The 19,123-nt window shown below is 45.3% G+C and overlaps 1 pseudogene; it reads left to right on the top strand.

Annotated features, from left to right (window-relative positions):
• Window positions 1-13,577: 13,577 nt before the first annotated feature.
• LOC147725026 (uncharacterized) overlaps window positions 13,578-19,123 on the top strand; it is a 59,930-nt pseudogene continuing 54,384 nt past the window's right edge.

Genomic DNA, 19,123 nt, shown 5'->3' with positions numbered 1-19,123 from the left:
AGGATAAGATGGGGAATGCTGTATGACATGTTAACCTGCATATCTTCCCATAACCGCAAAATATGGAATCTGGTATCCCTGAACTCAGGAGCGCAACACCCATTGTACTCAAAGGGCTTCAGCCCCCCCCGTCGTGTGTGGCAGCCCGGGATGAGACGCTCCCCGGGCACACACACAGCCGCACCCGAGCATTTCACAGGTCTTTAAAAGACCATTTGCATATTAATGAAGAATTGTTGTTGTCTCACCCCTTCTAAGAGCCCCTGCAGCTCCACTCTGACTATTGCTTAAAGATTCAGCCCGCCCTGAATTTTTTTTAGCCCCCCCCCCCCGAAATTTGGCTCTAGTTGGGCCTCTGCCTGAACTCAGAATTTAATAACACATCCTTTAGTGAAGATGGTTTTTAAATTCTAAGTTTGAAAATAGCAATTTTTTTTAAGTGTTTGGTATTTTATGGCTTATACTTAAAAAATATACCTTTTTGCATATTTTATTATCCTTTGCTGGATGCGACTTTATGATTTTCTTAAGCACACAATGCTAGTTGTCTTGATTTAGACCACGCCCCTACTCGGATAGGCCACACCCCTTTAAGAAATTTGTCACGCCCCTTTTAGAGCACCCCCAGTTTTTCCCCCAATTAAAGCCCTGGTCTTGGGAACAAAAAGAAATGCATCTCCCCGGCTATAAAATCCCTGAACTGGCTATCGTATGAAGCAAGAATTGAATACAAAATTGCATGCATGACTCATAAAGTGCTAGATTTCAATACCCCCAGATATCTGGCCCAAAATCTAGACAAATCTAGGGGATTGCAAACAGTCGCAAAGTGTGCCTACCCCTGCTTCTGAAACCCCAACGAAACCATTAAAAAACACAGGCTCCAGAGCTTTCTCGGTTGTTGCACCTAAGATATGGAATTCTCTACCACAGGATGTTCGTCTAATCTCAACTACAGCCTCCTTCAAAAAGGAAGCAACATCGTTCCTGCTGATGATGTTTTCACCCTAAGACAACATCTCTATGCCGATTGAAATGTAACCATATCAACTACTCTTTGATGCTTGACCATCGTATTACTGAGATCAAGCTTATTACTCCATTTATTTTCATTGCTATGTTTGTCATTCACACGTGTCTGTTTTACCAGTCCAACTGATACCCTACCTCTTAATGTAAAGCGCTCTGATACCCACTAGGGTCATGCTCGCGCAATACAAAACGTTATTAATACATAAGTAGCTTTTGCCCCCACACGTCCAGCACTGTTAAAATGAGGAGGTTGTTTACCATTTGTAGAGTGTGTGGCACACAGCACAGTGTTTCTTTTTGTGCCTTTAGATGGAGCATGTATTTTGGAACTTCATCTTTCTACTTAGCATTAGGTAACATAATTGATGAATGATTATGAAAAAGGCTAAGTGATCACATGAATATAACTTAGAAAAAACTTTTATTCATACAAATTGTCTAAAATCGGATGCATAATGCTTGTTCTGTTACATGGCGAATTTAAAAACAGCATACTTAACAATCTAAATGTCTCTCAATGCAAAACAATAACAAAATCCTGATTTCATGTATATAATTTCAACATATAAATTGATGTAAGAGTAATGCTTAGTAATAACCTTCAAATCAAGTCCTAAGTGTCTACAATGAGTATCTGAATGTTTATCAAAAAAAGATTGTAGATAATCAAAAACAGAGAAAATTGTTTAGTGATGCATATATCCAACTTGAGACACAATGAAGTGGCTTTGATCGCGGATGGATCTTCATGGAATCGTGTCGTATCTATCCGTGTTTCGGCGACCCAAGGGCCTTCATCAGAAATGCCTTTACAATTACAATGTATGAAATATTCAGCTCCGGTAACTATAACCCGATATGTAGGGAGAGGGGTTGGAAATGGTAACGAGATCAGCTAGTTAAAACTCAAATATTTCTTGTGGGGTGAAGTGACCAATCGGAGGATGGAAATTCCACTCAACCAGGTGATAAAGTGAAGGAGATAATCTATATGTGAACCAATCTTATGAAGTTAGGATGCAACAAATCTTTTAAACAATGGGAGCCTACTGCTGCTGTTAAGGTCTTGTATACATGTCTACTAACTCTCCCAATGTATGCAAGGGAATAGACCGTCTGGAAACATTTCTGCATTCTGCTTTACTTAACCGCCTATTCATAGTCCATTTTAACATCAGAAGTCTGCAAGAAGGTATCAACTTACACATTCGGGGTTGAGGTCTCCAGAGGGTGATATTTTATAGAAGTGACAAGTGAAAATGTTCTTTATTATGTAATAGAATTGTCAATGAAAATAAACATTTTACCTTATTTATTTGATTTTCAGGATATTTGCAACAGGAAAAGCTTGCTTTTACAAGCAGTGCTTTTATAGCCGAAAGCCCAGACCTAAAGGCATATGCACAGTACTGTACAGACGAGGGGTTTGTGCCTGGTTGTTTACTGGTAAGGAATTTTATTATGACATGTATCCAATGAATGCTGATGATTTTGAACGATTTGATTGAATTCTGTGCCTCCTTTGAAGAATTCATGATGTCTGCTATGCAGTGAATGGGAGCTTTCTCTGTCCAGTGTCCTCCAATGTGAGCAGTTAATGTCAGTTTTGTTGTCTGCTACAGTTCTTTTCAGCAGTTGTAGTTCTGGCACTGGAGGTACCTAGGTTTGGTGCTTTTATGATAAAGCAATATGACCACTAAATGATTGCTTTTCTTTTGAAGAAGGTTAAAGTTGTTTGCTTATCTCAATGTTTGGAAAGTACTAACCTGGTTATTTGTTTACTTAAATTTGTGAAGAGATAGCAGTGGCATTTTCATGACTTACTTCTGTACTTTGGCTAGCCGTTATTGGTTTGGATTGGCTTTTAATATTCCTATACTTGGAATTCAGTTGGTCATTCTGTGAATTTTGTGTATGGCTGCTCGCTTAGTATTGCTCAAATTCACTTAAGGTGTATTAACCTCTAGGCATCACCCTTCGACCTCCTTCTATAGTAGTGATGCCATAAAATCACTGCTGTTGATTATTTTTAATTCAGTGGCACCTTACAAGTAAGTCTGTGCGGTGAACTCTCCTCTGGTCACGGAGTTTGCAGAGTTTTCCGCACTCTGTGTTACACGGAGTTCCGAAAAACTCTGCTCCGTGTAGCAGTTTTTTTCCTCACTCTCGTTCATCAACGTCTAGTTGGCAAATGAGGAGAATCCACCTCCCGGCGAGATATTTCCTTCTTCGCGATTGTCAACATCAAATTGGTGAGCGCGAGTGTGGAAAATCAACCTCCTGGTGCGATTTCTCGACGCTAGCGGTCAGATTTCTCATTGCGATTGGTCGCATATGCCTGTGACTGCTCACGTTCAGAAACAGTCTTTCATGTTGAAAAAGCTGCTGTTCAAGTAAAAATCTACTTGAGCGGCAGACAGGAAGTAGCGCCTGCATGTGCTGTGCATGGGGCCATTCGTGATGATTGCACAGTGCGGAGAAGCACCTGGCACTGAAAATCACTGCGAATGTCATTTATCTAACGCACTCCGCCGCTTGCAGAGCTCCGCGTAGCACGGCTGAGTTTTTTTTTGCACTTCGCGGAGTTCCGCGTAGCAGAACTCTGCAAACTCCACCCAGGCTTAGTTACAAGCCATTCGTCTGTGAGCAAGTAGAGGGCTGCCTCTAAATTCTCCTTGTCCCTTTCCTGATTGATGGTGCATTCTACCCCTCCAGGTGTTGCCTCTGTTCACGTTCACAGATGCAACCCTCTTGCTCAGAAGCTCCTCAGCCAGTAACATGGGCAGTAGACTCCAGTTTATTGCTGATTAAGTATGGTAAAGCACAGTGCAGCTTCATTGAAGAGCTGAATCTATCATCTTGTTCCACGCCACACTCCCCAGTTCATTTGTTTTCCTTTCATCTCTTTACTGTCCCAATGCCTGCGCAATCAAGTGTCAAATATTTATTCCAGTGTTTGCTTATACATTGCTCAAGCATTGGAGGCACTCTTCCATTGCCATTTGTGACTCTTGTTCATGAAGTACATGTGTGTGTATATTAACCCTGGGCGGAGTTGGCGGAGTGGGGCTTCGCGGAGCTACGCGAAGTGGGCGAGAAACTACGCCCACCTCCGCACTCCGCGTAGCCCCACTCCGCAAACACCACCCGGCCGCCAGCCCCGCCACCCGCCTCCCGCCTCCCTCCCGCCCTCCCTAAATACTTTAAATTAAAGGAATAAATTAATTTAAAACGCACTTACCTTGCCGGCCGCTGCCCGCCGCGTCCCCGGGGCTCGCTATCTTCCGGCTTCTTTCGTAATGCGCATGCGCGGGCGGCCGCGCATGCGCATTTCTCACGAGAAAATGCGCATGCGCGGCCGCCCGCGCATGCGCATTACGAAAGAAGACGGAAGACGGAAGATAGCGAGCCCCGGGGACGCGGCGGGCAGCGGCCGGCAAGGTAAGTGTGTTTTAAATTAATTTATTCCTTTAATTTAATGTATTTAGGGAGGGCGGGAGGGAGGCGGGTGGCGGCCAGCTACGCTCCGTCTGCGGAGCGTGCGTAGTGCCGCCTGGCTCCGCCGGCTCCGCAAAATGCGGAGTAGGCGGCACTACGCACACTCCGCAGACGGAGCGTAGCTGGCCGCCCACCCCTAGTGTATATGTGTGTGTGTATGTATATATATGTACATATAATATATTCACTGAAAAAAACCATAAGTTTCAGGGACGTTATAGTTAATTGGACATTTCACGCGTACAAAACCAGAGACATTCAAACGTTGTAGTTAGCAGAGCCAACTATAACTCGCGCCCCCTCAATGCACTGCTGATGACGTCCCATATTACATCACTCATGGCCTGGTCAGTGACATCACTATACAAACGCTACCTACCTGGAATCCAGACATTGCATTCTTTGTGTTGCAGTTCATTCAGCTTTGTGGGCTGCAACAGGTGGACTGTCCTCATCGTTGGGGGCGGAGCAGTCTTACTTTAATAAGTGGGCGGCAGGACTAACACTGTCTGACAATGGAAGCCTCTTGAAGAACCTGGGCGCTGATAAAGGCAAACTACGCGAAATGCATTCGCCAATTTCAATGTCAATAAAGTTGCTTCCTTGGAATTCTGCCGATGTGGCCTCTGCTCTTTCCGTGTGAAGGAGGTTGGTGTGATATTGTCTGCATGGGCCAGAGACGCAGTACAGAGTCCCCCGCTTCACAAGTCTGACTACACTGGCTCTGTTTCGGCAGTTTGTGGTTGTTCTTAGGGATTGGATTGTTACGGGGCCCGCCACGCTGTTTGGTGAGAAACGGAGTGGTTGGGAGGTATTCAACCTTACAATGGGCGGTGTGAACGGCCATGTCTGCCCCCGCTGTAATTTGTACCTGAACTCTGTGGCTGAAGCGGTGCGGGGACCCGAAGGAGCACTTTGTTTCATTTTTCAAGTAGTAACATTGGGATTTTAACATCGTAAGTCTGAATTCCGCCCAAACCATTTGGTTTAACATTTACTCCAAACGCTACCTACCTGGAATCCGGACATTGCATTCAGGGTGTTGCAGTTCATTACAGCTTTGTGGGCTGCAACAGGTGGACTGTCATCGTTGGGGGCGGAGTCGTCTTGCTTCAATAAGTGGGCGGCAGGACTAACACCGTGTCACAATGGAAGCCTCTTGAATAACCTGGGCGCTGATGAAGGCAAACTATGCTGAAATGCATTCGCCAATTTCAATGTCAATAAAGTTGCTTTCTTGGAATTTCCCCGATGTGGCCTCTGCTCTTTTCGTGTGAAGGTAGTTGGTGATCGATAGATAGATATATCCTACTGGTGGATGTAGTTATAGTTAGGACCTAGTTTCCATAGGAAATTCGCAACATTCTATTCCCAATAACTTTGGCGCCAGTTGACGAAATTTTCAAAACTTTTGGCCAGCTCCGCTCCTATCCTAAAAGTCTTGGGGTGATTCTTCAAGCGGGGGTCGAGAAAAAAGGGGGGATCCCAAAACGTGTTTTCCCCATGCAATTTTCTATAGGAACATTTAGTCGCAGCTACAGCCCAAACTGCTGAACGGATTTACACCAAATTTGGCTAAAAGGTAGCCCTTGGTTAAGAATCGTGCCTTTTGGTTAAATGGTGTAAATCCGTTCAGTTGTTCCAGAGAAAATCAAAAGTAAAATCACATATCTATGGGCGCGTTGAATCAGCGCACCCTGCCGAGCATGAGCTGTATGCCAATTGGCTGTCAACACTCCAGACCAGGAAGTGTTGGCAGCCATCTTGAAAACGAAGCTTCCCACACTTCGTTGGTAATTAGCCCCCGGGGGGCCAAATCCCAGGGGCAAGATCAAAAACAAAGTGTGGGGGGGGCCCAATCCCCCCCACACTGCCCCGGGGACCGCCACCCCCAGGGGCAAAGCATTAATAGTTGCGGGGGGCACACAGCTCCCCCACAGCCCCTGGGACAGCAACCCACGGGGCTTTATTTTTAAAAAAAATACCTTTAGTGGGGGGTGGCTCAAGCCCCCCCCCCCCCACACGCCCCGGGGACCACCACCGCCGGGGCTCTAAATATTTAAATTGGGTTTCCGTGACGGACCCCCCAATCCCGGGGACCCGGGGCTTTTGGAAATGGTTGAGGGGGGCTGCAAGGCCCTCCTCATGGAGCCTTGTCATGGCCCTGGGGACCACCAACCCCCAGGGCCGGCTCCTGCAGTGTCCCAGGGTGCACACCCTCGGGACACTGTAGTTTGCTCTTGGAGGGCGGGAACCTCGCGGCTCCTGCCCTGCCATAGCAAACTTGGTTTGAATTTTAAAAGAGAGCAGGAAACCAAATTGCTTTTCCACACGGGTAGATGCATCTTAGCAGCTCCCCATGTGGAAAAGCAATGGCAGCTCCCGAGGGACGCAGGGAGCCGGCGGGACCGTGGGGGGAGTGGCCCAGGAGGGAGTCCAAGCAGCCCCCCTCCACAAGAATGTAAAAAAATAAACAAATAAATAAAAGTAGAAAGGCCGGCCCCGGGAGATGGGGTCCCCGGGACCATAAGTGGGCAGAGGAGGGGGGCCTTGCAGCCCCCCTCCAAAAATGTTTTATTAAATATAAAAATGCCATGTCCCGGGGGATGGGTTCCCCGGGGCCGATTAAGGCCTCGGGAGGGGGGCCACGCGGCCCCCTTCCCAATTTAAAAAAAAATAAGTTTGGGGGCAGGGCCTGGTGAAGGGGTCCCCAGGGCCAAATATATTAGGAAAAGAAGGGGGGCCACACAGCCCCCCTTAAAAAAATAAATTAAAGACCGGCATTGCGCCGGAGGCAACGCCCCCTCCTTTGAGCACTCTGCAAACACACACCCCTGGCGCGTTTGCAGAGGGGGAATGAATTTCCCTTGAATATTGGGGGTCCCTGGGGGCCAATTAGCCCACCAGGAACCTCCAGTATGAGCCAGGGGGCTGCATTGCAGAGAGGTGTTCTGAGGCCATGCCCCTTTTTACACCTCTCTGCAAAGTAGCTCTGTGGCGTTTAATGGAGGTAGCTGGTGGGCTGGTTGCACCCCAGAGAAACCTCAGTATTCAAGGGGAGTTAATTCCCTAACTTAAAACGCGCCATGGGATGCGTTTGCACAGTGGTGAAGGGAAGGGAGAGGCCTGAGTTGACATGTGTGCAAACACACCCTGTGGCGCACTTTAAGATGGGGAATTAATTCCTCTTCAATCCTTGGGGTCCCTGGGGGCCAACTAGCCCACCTGGTGCTTTCAGTAAGCGCCACTGCGCTGCGTTGCAGAGAGGTGGTCCAGGTCTTGACACTTTTTACACCTCTCTGCAACGCAGCTGTGTGGCGCTTACTGTTGGAACCTACTGGGCTACTTGGACACTAGGGAACCTCAGGATTCAAGGGGACTTAATCTCCCAACTTAAAACGGCCACAGAGCGTGTTTGCACAGTGGTGAAGGGAGGGGATGGAGCCTGAGGTGACGTGTGAAAACTACCTGTGGCGGGTTTTAAGAGGTAGTTTTAATCCCCCTCCCCTATTATATACAAGGGGCTTACAGAGGAGGTCATGCTAATCACAGGGGGACCCCAACACATAAGGTTCCCTAGTGTATGTAGGTGTTTTCACTGTATTATAAGTGTTTTTTGAAATAGCACTGGCTCTAGGACTGGTTAGTCGGACTCAGTTTCCACCAGTACCCATCTGAAAAAGTTGTTTATTCTTTCTGCACGTTTTCCTCCTTCCTGCTCTTTTCTTCGTCTTTGAGGACTACGGTTGCTTCTTTCTGCATTTCTTTTTTTTCTTCATGTCCTATCTCTGTAGGCATAGTTACAAATTAGCATTCAAAAAACCTTTGAAATTCACTGAAAAAACCATAGGTTTGAGGCACGTTATAAATAGGAATTAGCATTTAAAAAAACCATACAAAGTTACTGAAAAAACCATAGGTATCAGGGGCGTTCTAGTTAGTTGGACATTTCACTCGTACAAAACAGTAGAAATTCCCCTGTTAGTTCAGCTAACTGTAACTCGCCCGCAATGCACTGCTGATGACGTCACATATTACATCCGTCATGACATGGCCAGTGATATCACTGATGACATCATCCAGTGAATGTGTTTTTCTGAAAATTTAATCAAAATTAAATAACTATCTGCCTACTTAAACCACCACCGAGAGTGCGCGCCTCGTTTCATTGCTTTTTCCCCACTAGTTTATATAGCGTAAACCCGACCCAAAAGATATCTTAATGCTTTACATGAGAACCAGTTACATTACACAAGGACACATTCATTTTTTTTTTTAGGCATAGGAAGGTTGTTATTTGCTCAGATTCAGCTGATACCAAGACTCAAACCCAGTTCCAAAGTGGCAGCTCTGGCTGTTGCACCACATTCTCTCCAAAAGCCTTCAGCTTCTTCTCTTTCCAAGTCTACCAGAATATATGTTATGAACCACAGACTGCGCTCGTCAACTCTGCCTTCACTGCACAAGATAGTACTAGGTTCTCCCTCGTTGTGGGGGCAAGCGACAGGTTGAGTATTGGAACTTGGCATTTAGAGTGCTCTCCTTCCGCCACTCATCCTCGAAGTGCTGTGATATATGGAGTGTGCCCTTCCGCTGTATTGTGGCGTTTCCCGAAGTGTGGACTTTGCTTAGGAGAAAGGAGCTTCCCTTCTCGCTGTGCTTGTCCTTCAGCTTGTGTCCTCCTTTCTTCCTTCCTCAGTGTCGGTGCCTTACTGCCTGTCTACCACACACCAGTGTCTCTAACTTCTAGAGTCGGGACATCTGCGTCTTGCTGTCCTTGTGTCCCTACTACAGCAAACCAGAAATGCGTCAAATGTCAACACATGTAGGCGCTTGCAAATATTATGGCAACACATACTGCAGTTTAGAGACAACGATGTATATCCACTCCCTCACCTTCTAGGGATGTGCCCCGGTGTAGCGACTAGAATAAGGCGTATAAGTGTCAGAAAGACTCTTGCCTGTCAAAATGGGATATGCATAAACAGGGGTACCAATACATAAGCAGCATTGGCAATGCCAATAGATCGCACCTATGAGAGATCTGTTGGCTTTGCAAAGTTTCTTAGCCATGTTGCAACATGTCCGAAAGTAAAGAAAAAAAGCTCCATAGCACAGCCAGCTTTGAGTGTGTCGTAGCGCTTGTTTCCCTTTTACTTACAGCCATGCTGCACTGAAGCCTGCACTGCTGTACAGTATGGCTAAAAAAACACTGACAAAGCCAATAGAAGTCTCATAGGTGATACACATTCCCTTTGCCAATGTTTGTTTATTTAGTTGTCTCCTTATTGGCTGATTCAGAGACTTATCCTTGCATGATTATACACTTCTACTTTTTTGTGGTTTAAGTATGCGATTTGTCACAAAACTTACAACTGTTTAAATCTGAAACTTTATCGGTTATATTTTTCAGTTATTATTTGGGAAAAACTTGAAGATATTTCTTGAAGAGTATGTTTCCATGAAAGTAAAAGGTAAGCCTAATTGTTAAAACACACACTGGTGTGTATTTCTACAATCATTTGTGCAGACAGCACATGCAAAGCCAAGTGCATTTCAAGTTGTGTGTTTCAAGGATATTTTGATTGTTGCAATGGACGAATGCTTTACTTGCATTTATTCCAGTGGAAAGAACACAAAAGCACTGATTTGACAACAGTGTAACAGTTTCATATATGACAACGAGTCTGTTTGTGCCAAAGCAAATGTGCGAGTTGGGAGTCCGAGCCCATTTCTTGATTAAATCTCCCCAATCCTTATGTAAACTAAACACAAGACAGGTTTTTTACGTTTCTAGTGCTACGTGTACCTTTAACACCAACCCAGTTTCCTTGCATGGAACCCTCGCTATACAAACGCAACACAGGCACTCCGGATAACTTACCAATCTATTTGAAACCAGTATGAGCTGGAATCTGGCCTAGATCCGGGAACCGGCTTGCTGGAACCGGGAGGACGGGGGAGGGCGGTTTTCGGTCAGTCCGTGGCTGCCCTGCACAAAAGGGGACACCCATACCTGCCCTTGCTCCTGCCGTCCCACAGAAAGGCAAGACCTATTGGCTATACCAATGCTTGTTACTATTGTATTGGTCCGATTACTTTTCTGGGCATTGGTATCTTTTTCAGTTCATTCATCAGCACATCAAAATAACAATCTGCAGCACTGTTTAAAATGTTAATGTCCTTTATTTATTTTATATGCGTAATTACACTTCATAACGCCTTTGCCGCTTTCGAAATGTTCCCAGTTTGGATAGCGTTTACATGCGACTCAGGGAGGTAACCTGGTTTGACCAGGAGCAGACAGTGCTTTCAAGTGGAGAAGTCCAAATTAGAACACAGACCTTCTGGATTCACAATCAGAAGGGCCGCCAGGTCTTCTCCCTCATGGTTAATGAGTATGACCGTCTCTCCAGCATCACATTCAGAATATTGAACTATGATGGCTGTGCGATAAATTTATTGTGAGGTGTGAGTGCGATTTGCGAGATGCAGCTAGCGACTGAAGACGAATGTGAGTGACCAGGTGAAATGAGACTGATATTTTTCATGCAGTGCACCAAAATAGATCATCTGTAACTGCTTTGCTCCGATTCATGTCCGGTGCACTTTAAAGCACCATTAAACCAGCCTGGCTGTTTGCATTGTTTGTGGTGGAAGGTATCTGTAGGACTTGAAATGTTGATTCATTGCTCTGCATTGTCCTATGTCATGTGTTTGTTAGACCAATCAAAGATCCAACTAAAAATACTTTGAGTTTCTGAAGTAGAGGAGATTCAACTAGAAGTGGCATACCTTCCTTGGTGTATTACTTTAGAATGCCTGACTTTGCAGCATGGGGACATTCAGCATGTTTGTTTAAGTTACACTAATATAAGATACATCTCTGCAGATTTTGAATTTCTGAATTAGAGGAGAATCGACCAGAAGTCGAATGTATTCTGTAGTATGAAGTGTATTTCTATAGCGCCTAACTACCCGGAGGCCTCGTAATATACCACTTTAAAAGGCCCAGCTTGTTCGCGCGGGGACATGCAGATGTGGTATTTGGGTCTGAACATCTTCTCTGTCCCACTGCACGTATGAGACTATTAGCAGCTAATATCATCAAGATCTGTAGGTGGATGCCTCTGGGTGGGTCCCTGCTTGTCCTGTGTGAGTCTAACCTCATCTCTTATCCTATATGGGCCAATTCACAAACTGTGGAAGACAGATGAGGGAACTCTAGCTCAGGGAGATAATGATATTTACATGATCACTATGAATTGGGAAAGCTAGAAAAGGAAAACTCCACGTCTGACTATTTATGCCCCAGATCAATTACCACTACCTCTTTCCTAATGGACCATACAAATAGTAAGCAACCTGTTACAGCTGTATTGATCAATGCACTGTGAATCCGTTTCATGATCATGCCTGCCCTTGTATGTAGCAAAATGTTTAAATGCAGAAGAAATAAAATGGGGATAGTTTATGTAGAAAATGATTTCATAATTTGGATTTCAGGGCTTCAAAATGATACGCATTGACAAAGCCAGTAGGTGTGACCTTGGCAGCTGGTGTGGTGATTTTAATTTTTTTTATATATATGTTGTATGAATATTGCCATATCATAGTAATATTTTTTCAAACTTTCAAGCCGTACTGCTGTGCAACAAGGCTAAAAGACCTTTTGAACGCCATTAGTTCTTGCCTGGGTGAGACCTATTGGCTATACCAGTGCTTGTTAAACATGAATTTAAACACATTCCTGCTCCCCACTCTGACAGTGCCATTATTAAACTGAGCGGCAAGTCAATTGTTTTTTGTAAAATATATTTGGCCTAGAGTCTTATTAAATATGCAAAAGGTGATGGAAGGAATGCTTGCAATTATCTAACCACTGACATTCCCTCAGGGTAGCATCCCAACCCAGCGTTCTTTTGCTGACCATGCCACCACGGTTGGGACCTATCCATAAGCAAATGAGCCTTTACCCTGGTCCTCATGGGAACAGTCAAGCCTGATTTGCTAGGCCAGGTTGTCACTTAACTGGGACACAAGCAACCTAGGACTGGTTTCCCCAAGATAGGGACTCCTCAGCCAGGTATAGTTTGATTCCACTGTCACGGAGAGTATGGGACCCACGTCGGGCATATACTCTTGCCACTTAGGGCGGTGCATCAAACACAAAAGGTGATGGGAAGAATGTTTGCATTTATCGAACCATTGGCAATCACTCGGAGTAACACCCTAAGCCATCATTATTTTGCTCACTGTGCCACCCCAGTTTGGACCCGGCCATATGCTGATCAGCCTTAGTGGCTTCTAGCGGCAATACTGCAGTCGGCTCCTTTACATCGGTTATAATTTAAGCATCTGAACAGGTGTTGCATGTTCATCTGTTTCTTCTATTCAACATAAAACCTACATATTCAGGGTGTATTAGTGTGGATATGGCCTTTCTAATTGTTGTTGCCTATATCTTTGCCAGTGTACTGTTCTCTGTTTAAATATGAGATGGGTCTATAGGACTCACGTTTTTCAGTGGGCTTGTGTAGGAGGCTGGTTTAGTATATGGAGCACACTAATTCAAATGCTGCACCCTGAACTAATCCAGACAACCCTAATGGTGGTTTTACTGGTCTTTCATAGCCAAAGAAAGCTGTCAGTCTAGCTGTGGAGAGCAGCCTTCAGGTTTATCTTGTAATGCAGCTCCTTCTACCATATTTAATAGTCAGTGTAGATGAGATAAAGAACCACACAATGGTTTATAAAAATTAAGTCTGTTTTACACAACACATTCACTAACATATTTGTATATCTCCTACCCGGAGATATCAACACATCACAAGAATACTTCGAAATAATTAGGTAAGTAGCACAAATATACAGTGGTCCCCACGGGGAGACCAAGCCATACGTTAAAGTGGAATATGAACTGCAAAGGAAAACGGGACTTGGACCAGAAGGCTCAGAGGAGATGGGGACACAAGGAACCACCCAAGGTAAGTACCCAGGAACCCCACGGAGGCTGTGTGCAGAGTGGAAACACAGCTGCATGCCCAATGGAAGTCAATGGAGAAGTTGTGGTTTCCGTTTTAAAGAAGGACTCTTTCCGGAGGACAGAAGAATGGAGTCACCCCACCCGTGGAGACCCCAGGAACCAGGCTACCTGCACCAGGGACGATGGGTGCATAGAGGTGAAGGGAAGTCGGAACCTCCTGAAGATGACAATGGGAGACCTTGAAGAAGATGCCTCTGGGGAAGACTGTGAAGAAGTTCGGTGGAATCCAAAGGTAGATTCCTGAAGTGAAGAACCTGCAAGCAGAGGGGACAGAATCTATGCCACTCATAGGTGACAAGGAGGGACGGAAGCACAATGACCACCTATTTTGAGAGGTTCAGAAGAGATGACATTGACATTGTCGCTTCCGCTATGAGGACCTGGCGATGCTGAGGAATATCAGGAGCCTTGCACGGGCTTTCCCATGTCCGTAACTAGGTTGTCGGTGTCCGTGGGAGCACTGACAAGCTTTGGCAGCCGCAACTGGCCCGGAGAGTGAAAAAATGCTCTTGTTGGAACCTGCAAGGTCCAAGGGACTCACGAAGTGCAGGAGAGTCAAAGCAGGCCCCGTGCAAGCAGGGAGTCCCACTGAAGCAAGGGAAGACCCTCAGGAGGGCCCACAGGTCGAAGGCACAGGAGTTGCTAGAGGACCTCAGGCAGCTCACCATAGATGGAGGCCCATGGTGCAGAGGATGCCGATAGGACGTGTATCTTCGGAAGATGAGGTGCTGAGAGCTGGAGCTTCGTGTAGCCCAAAGATCCGTAGAGTGCAGAGACAGCAAGCCTTAGCACTGGCAGGTCGATGCAGTGTATAGGGACGGGGTTTGGTCCCAGCGGCCAGACGAGGGATACTGTCCTCAATATGACTCAGGAGACCAGTCAGGCCTTTAGGGAGCTAAAGAACCACCACCTGTGTTGCTGGGCCTCGGAAAGTCTGTGGGAGCAGAAGACCGCTCAGCTGCGATGCTGCAGATGCAGGAGAGTGACTCCTTCATTCCAGGGGAGATTACTGAGGATGTCCTTGATGTCCACAGGCCTTTTGGAGAACCTGGATGAAGCACAGACATAGACGACGCAGAAGACTTGAGGAACAGCGCGGCCAGGAGCAGTAGGAGTCTTCCTTGATGCAGTCTCGGTTCCAGTCTCCAGGTGATCAAAGAGTGTCTTGCTTTCAGAGGTGAGTCTTGTTCCACGAGGAATCTTCGGACCCCCCCCTGCCGCTCCCCCCCCCCCCCACCCCAGAGGGGAGGATACACCCCTGTCCTTTGTCCAGTTTCGCTCCAGAGTGGAAATCAAGGATTCCTGAACTGGCTCAAACCGGAGTATGCAGGGAGGGCACCAAATGTGCGTTTAAGAGCAGTTTGGTGGCGCTGGCAAGCGCTTCCATCCCAATACACGAAGTCCTGTCTGACAGGAAACGTATTGTTCTGCCTTCCCCTGCTAGAGCTCTGCTCATCAGCAGGAGGGCAGAATCATGTCTGTTGCCGGCAGCAGCACTAGCTGGCTGACAGACCTGAAAGGCTGTTACAGGGAGTACATGGGAGTTCTCTAAGGAGCCCCCCATTACTTGAGATTGTACTTCCAGTGTCCGGAATCGGCATTGGGGTATGATTTCAACATGTTTGATAACAAACATGACCAGGTTCATAATCTTTTTCTCTTCAATACCCCAACATATTGCTATACTCCAAGAGACATAAACATGAACCGAAACCCTTCATTCTAGATTGCCTATACTATCTAGAATCGATAAATACAACCGCTAGCTAACCAACTGTACATTAGTAAATGTTGTCTCTCAAACATTTAAAGATGGCGGCCATCATTACGAGGTCGGATTAAGTCAAAATTTTTCACTCGTTATCACAATATCGTGTCTACACTAAGTTCACATCTGTTATGCTTGAATTGTATAATCGTCACAGAGAGCGAGAGAGAATTCGTTATAGTATAACAGGTAATGCTAGAGTAAAGCGCAAGTCCGTTTTCAATAGCTATACACGGAGCTCTAATAATAACAAACGAAGGACTGCGCAAACACACACAAACACTCGGCAAAGACGCTACGACGGGTCATCACGGTCTCCCGCCTCGGTAAGGATTGCTAAAATCCCCTTTTTTACTTAAACCCGATTATTTTACACGCTGGCCAGCGTCTGATAGTATATTATTCTATTGACAGATCCGCCCGAACTTAGAGCACAAGATGAGTCTGATACACATCGCTTAAGACTCACAGGTAAACTTTGCTTCTAACAATCGGAAATTGTTAATAAACGCGCATATCCGCACTTTAGGTAACCGATGGCAATCTTTTCTCCATCCACACAGGCTCTAGATTTAATGAAAATGAAAATAAGATGAGCATCATCCAATATTATGTTTAGCACCCAGATTAATAGCTGCTTGTGCTTGAGTTTCCCACATAACTATGCAAAAAATCCCCCCTGACATTCTCCTATCATTCTCCTTTCTTCATAGACTCTAAGCAGTCAACCATACAGGTAACACTAGGTTTTGTAAAGATAATGATTGCTTAACAAGGCCAACAATACAATTTCATGTATTTAAAATGAGACTCCAACCCTTTTTTCACTCAGGTTATTTTAAAAACATCCAGGATCATCACAATTACACACTTTATCTCATCAGCGGTAAGGAATGTACATAACATAGAGATCAATTTTCATATATAGTTGTGCATCATTAGTAATAAGATTCCTTTCTCCTCTTTTTTTCACATACAGACCCCTGACGAAGGGGCTCTCGCCCCGAAATGCATTGGGTGTAGATGAAATGCAATAATATCTAATTGTATGAATTATGCATGTGAATAATATTCTGATGACAAAGAATATGTTTTCATAACAAATGTAAATTGAAAATGAATGTAATAATATTTTTTCGTTGACTGTTTCTGAAAAAATTAAAGAAATGTACTAACGTTTATATCAAACTGAGTAGTGCGTACTGGTGTCCTGGTTCATCGCCAGGCCATACACGCATGATACTTCATAGTTTGCAGGCTTTATACCGGTACTGCACACATATCGAGCAAACGCCTCAAGTTCTAAATAAGTGAGTGCAGCTACCCCTCCAATATTCACCACAGGTCACAGCATTCCAGTTGTTTGTTTTCAGTTGATACTGTACCGGTTTATCTATGAAAGAGTTTCTCCAGTGTCTGTATTTCTCTGGATGTCTGTTCCATCCCTATTTGATCTGAGTTTTTTTTTTTGGCAGCTTTATAGGCTACTCTTACTATCACCCGAGTCTTAACTGGGGCTCTCTTTTCTGTGAAATATATCTCTGTGGCTTCCCTGTCTTTCTGCATTTCTTTATGAGCCAAGGATCTAGCCTACATCCACTCCCAATTGTATTCTCTTCACCCCAAAATTCCACCAATAGCGGGTAATGATCTGATGTGCCTCTGGCCAGACAAATGAGCAGCCCTGACTTTGCCTAGTGTATATCTATGTGTAGTAAAGCAATGTGTACGTGAATGGCAGTGATGGACCGTGGAATGGTGCAAGTATTCTCTTTCGTGTGGATGCTGGATCCTCCAAATATCTGTTATTTCAAAAGCCTGCAAGAATTTTGTGAACTTGGTACCGGTCTCTCTGGCCACTTTGGGATCTGTCCACGTCGATTGTTTAATGTACTCTATAGAGGCATACTGACCTCAGTCCTATGCCACATCTATAGGGTATATTATTCCAATGCACAGCGCCTATCAGGGATATAGGAACTACACACAATTGTTTCTCAACCTTCAGCCGCAGATGACTCTGATATGTTGAGGAGTACGTACGGGCAACCTGATGGTACAGGGCTAGTCGTCTCCCAAGCAGCAGCTTATCCACATCATTATGCTGACTGGTGTTAAGAGAAGTTCGGTTAGCCCTTTAAACTTTTCATAAAGCACTTTACCAAAGTGATCTTGATTCAAAATGACCACACAGTACTACATGCACATACAAGATACACATTCTACACAACTCTGTGCTTGCCACAGCAATTTAGATTTGGTTGTAATGGCATCACGTACACTGATTGACAGCACATGCCCAGGGATGGGCAACATCCTTCCCAACCTCCTAAGCAGGGTGCATCGGGAAAAGCACATATGGGAGCTCAGCTTAAAGGTTCTAGAACAGTACTTCTAACTTTGGGGTGGTGGAGGGTTCCCACAGTAGACTAGTTTGTCTCACACAAGAGATCAAAAAGCCAGCGCCTCACCTCTATTAACCCATGGTCCCCAGATAACGTCCTGTAAATAAGCTGGTAGATATTATTTGGTTACACTTTGCCCACCTGCCACTTATTCCATATGTTATTCGAAAACATCAGTGACATTAATTCTCATTGGCCCAGGTTGGCTTGCTAACCCTGGAACTCACTACTGTTGGACAGTTCCATTCATCTTTATAAAAAATCTAGCTTACCCGTCGCGCATTGCTGCGATCTCAGAAGAAAGGAAATGTAAGGAAACTTGTTATGATAACATTCAATTTACATTGTGTCATTTTTATTGAAACTTATTCATTTTAATATGGAACACATTTTAAAGTGTTTTAATTATGCTTATTTATGCATGTGCTTGTGGATATTTTTAGTTTTTCCGTCTGGTGCGTACACAAATCAGGTTTTCCGACGCGTTAGCTGGCCACATACAGTTGTCCATGTGAGAAGCATGGATTCTCTAAATCTAGTCCACACACTTGCAGCGATTGTCCTTGTGCTTTATTGATGGTCATTGCAAAAGCGAGTCGCACCGGAAACTGTAAACGTTCAGTTTTGGAAAGATTATGAGGGCCCTGGAGGGCCGGGGGGCCGATATTTAACAAATTCTTTTTATTTTTTATTTTTCTAGCCAGAGACACTCGCGGGAGTGTACTCAACAACTTCCCAAAGTTTCATGCCGATTGGATGAATGGTGTAGTAATGCATAAAGGACAAACAGACAGGCATACTTTCGTTTTTAGGTCTCGGCTAGAAGCGAGCGAAGCTCGCTCTCGCCAGAGACCTATAGTTAGCGGCTCAGCTTCCCAGGAGGACAGCACTGGCCGCGCGCGGCGATTTGTGAAGGCCACGCCCACGAGATCGCGCTCGCGGCCAGGTGCTGTCCTCCTCCAAAGCTGCCTCCCTTCCCCGTGCAGGGCGGGCCGCCGCGCTGCCTGCGGCGACCCGGAAGCATTGCCGGCCATACCCGAAGTAGGTGCTGTCCTGCAGAGCACCGCTTTTCAACTCTCTGCTCCTCGTCGCAAAGTGAGTAGCTGTACTACCTTTTCATTCATTGTCATGCACTTGCTGAACTATACACGAGAGGGCCATCTTGATCACATATGCCAATCTGCTTCCACACCGACCTCGTCCTCCCTATTCATACTGTCCGACTTGCACACCGTTGTATGTTTTATTCCCTTGTTATAAATGGTTGTTGAATATCATTTGATTTTCTGCTGACGTAGATGTTTTTAAACATATTGTTGGGACAGGACGGTTATTCTTTTCTTTAGAATTTGATTCCACGATGCTTAGCCTTCC

Source organism: Lissotriton vulgaris, chromosome 4_1 (assembly GCF_964263255.1).
Source record: "Lissotriton vulgaris chromosome 4_1, aLisVul1.2, whole genome shotgun sequence".
Lineage (NCBI taxonomy): Eukaryota > Metazoa > Chordata > Amphibia > Caudata > Salamandridae > Lissotriton > Lissotriton vulgaris.
This window is presented reverse-complemented; position numbering and strand designations above follow the sequence as displayed.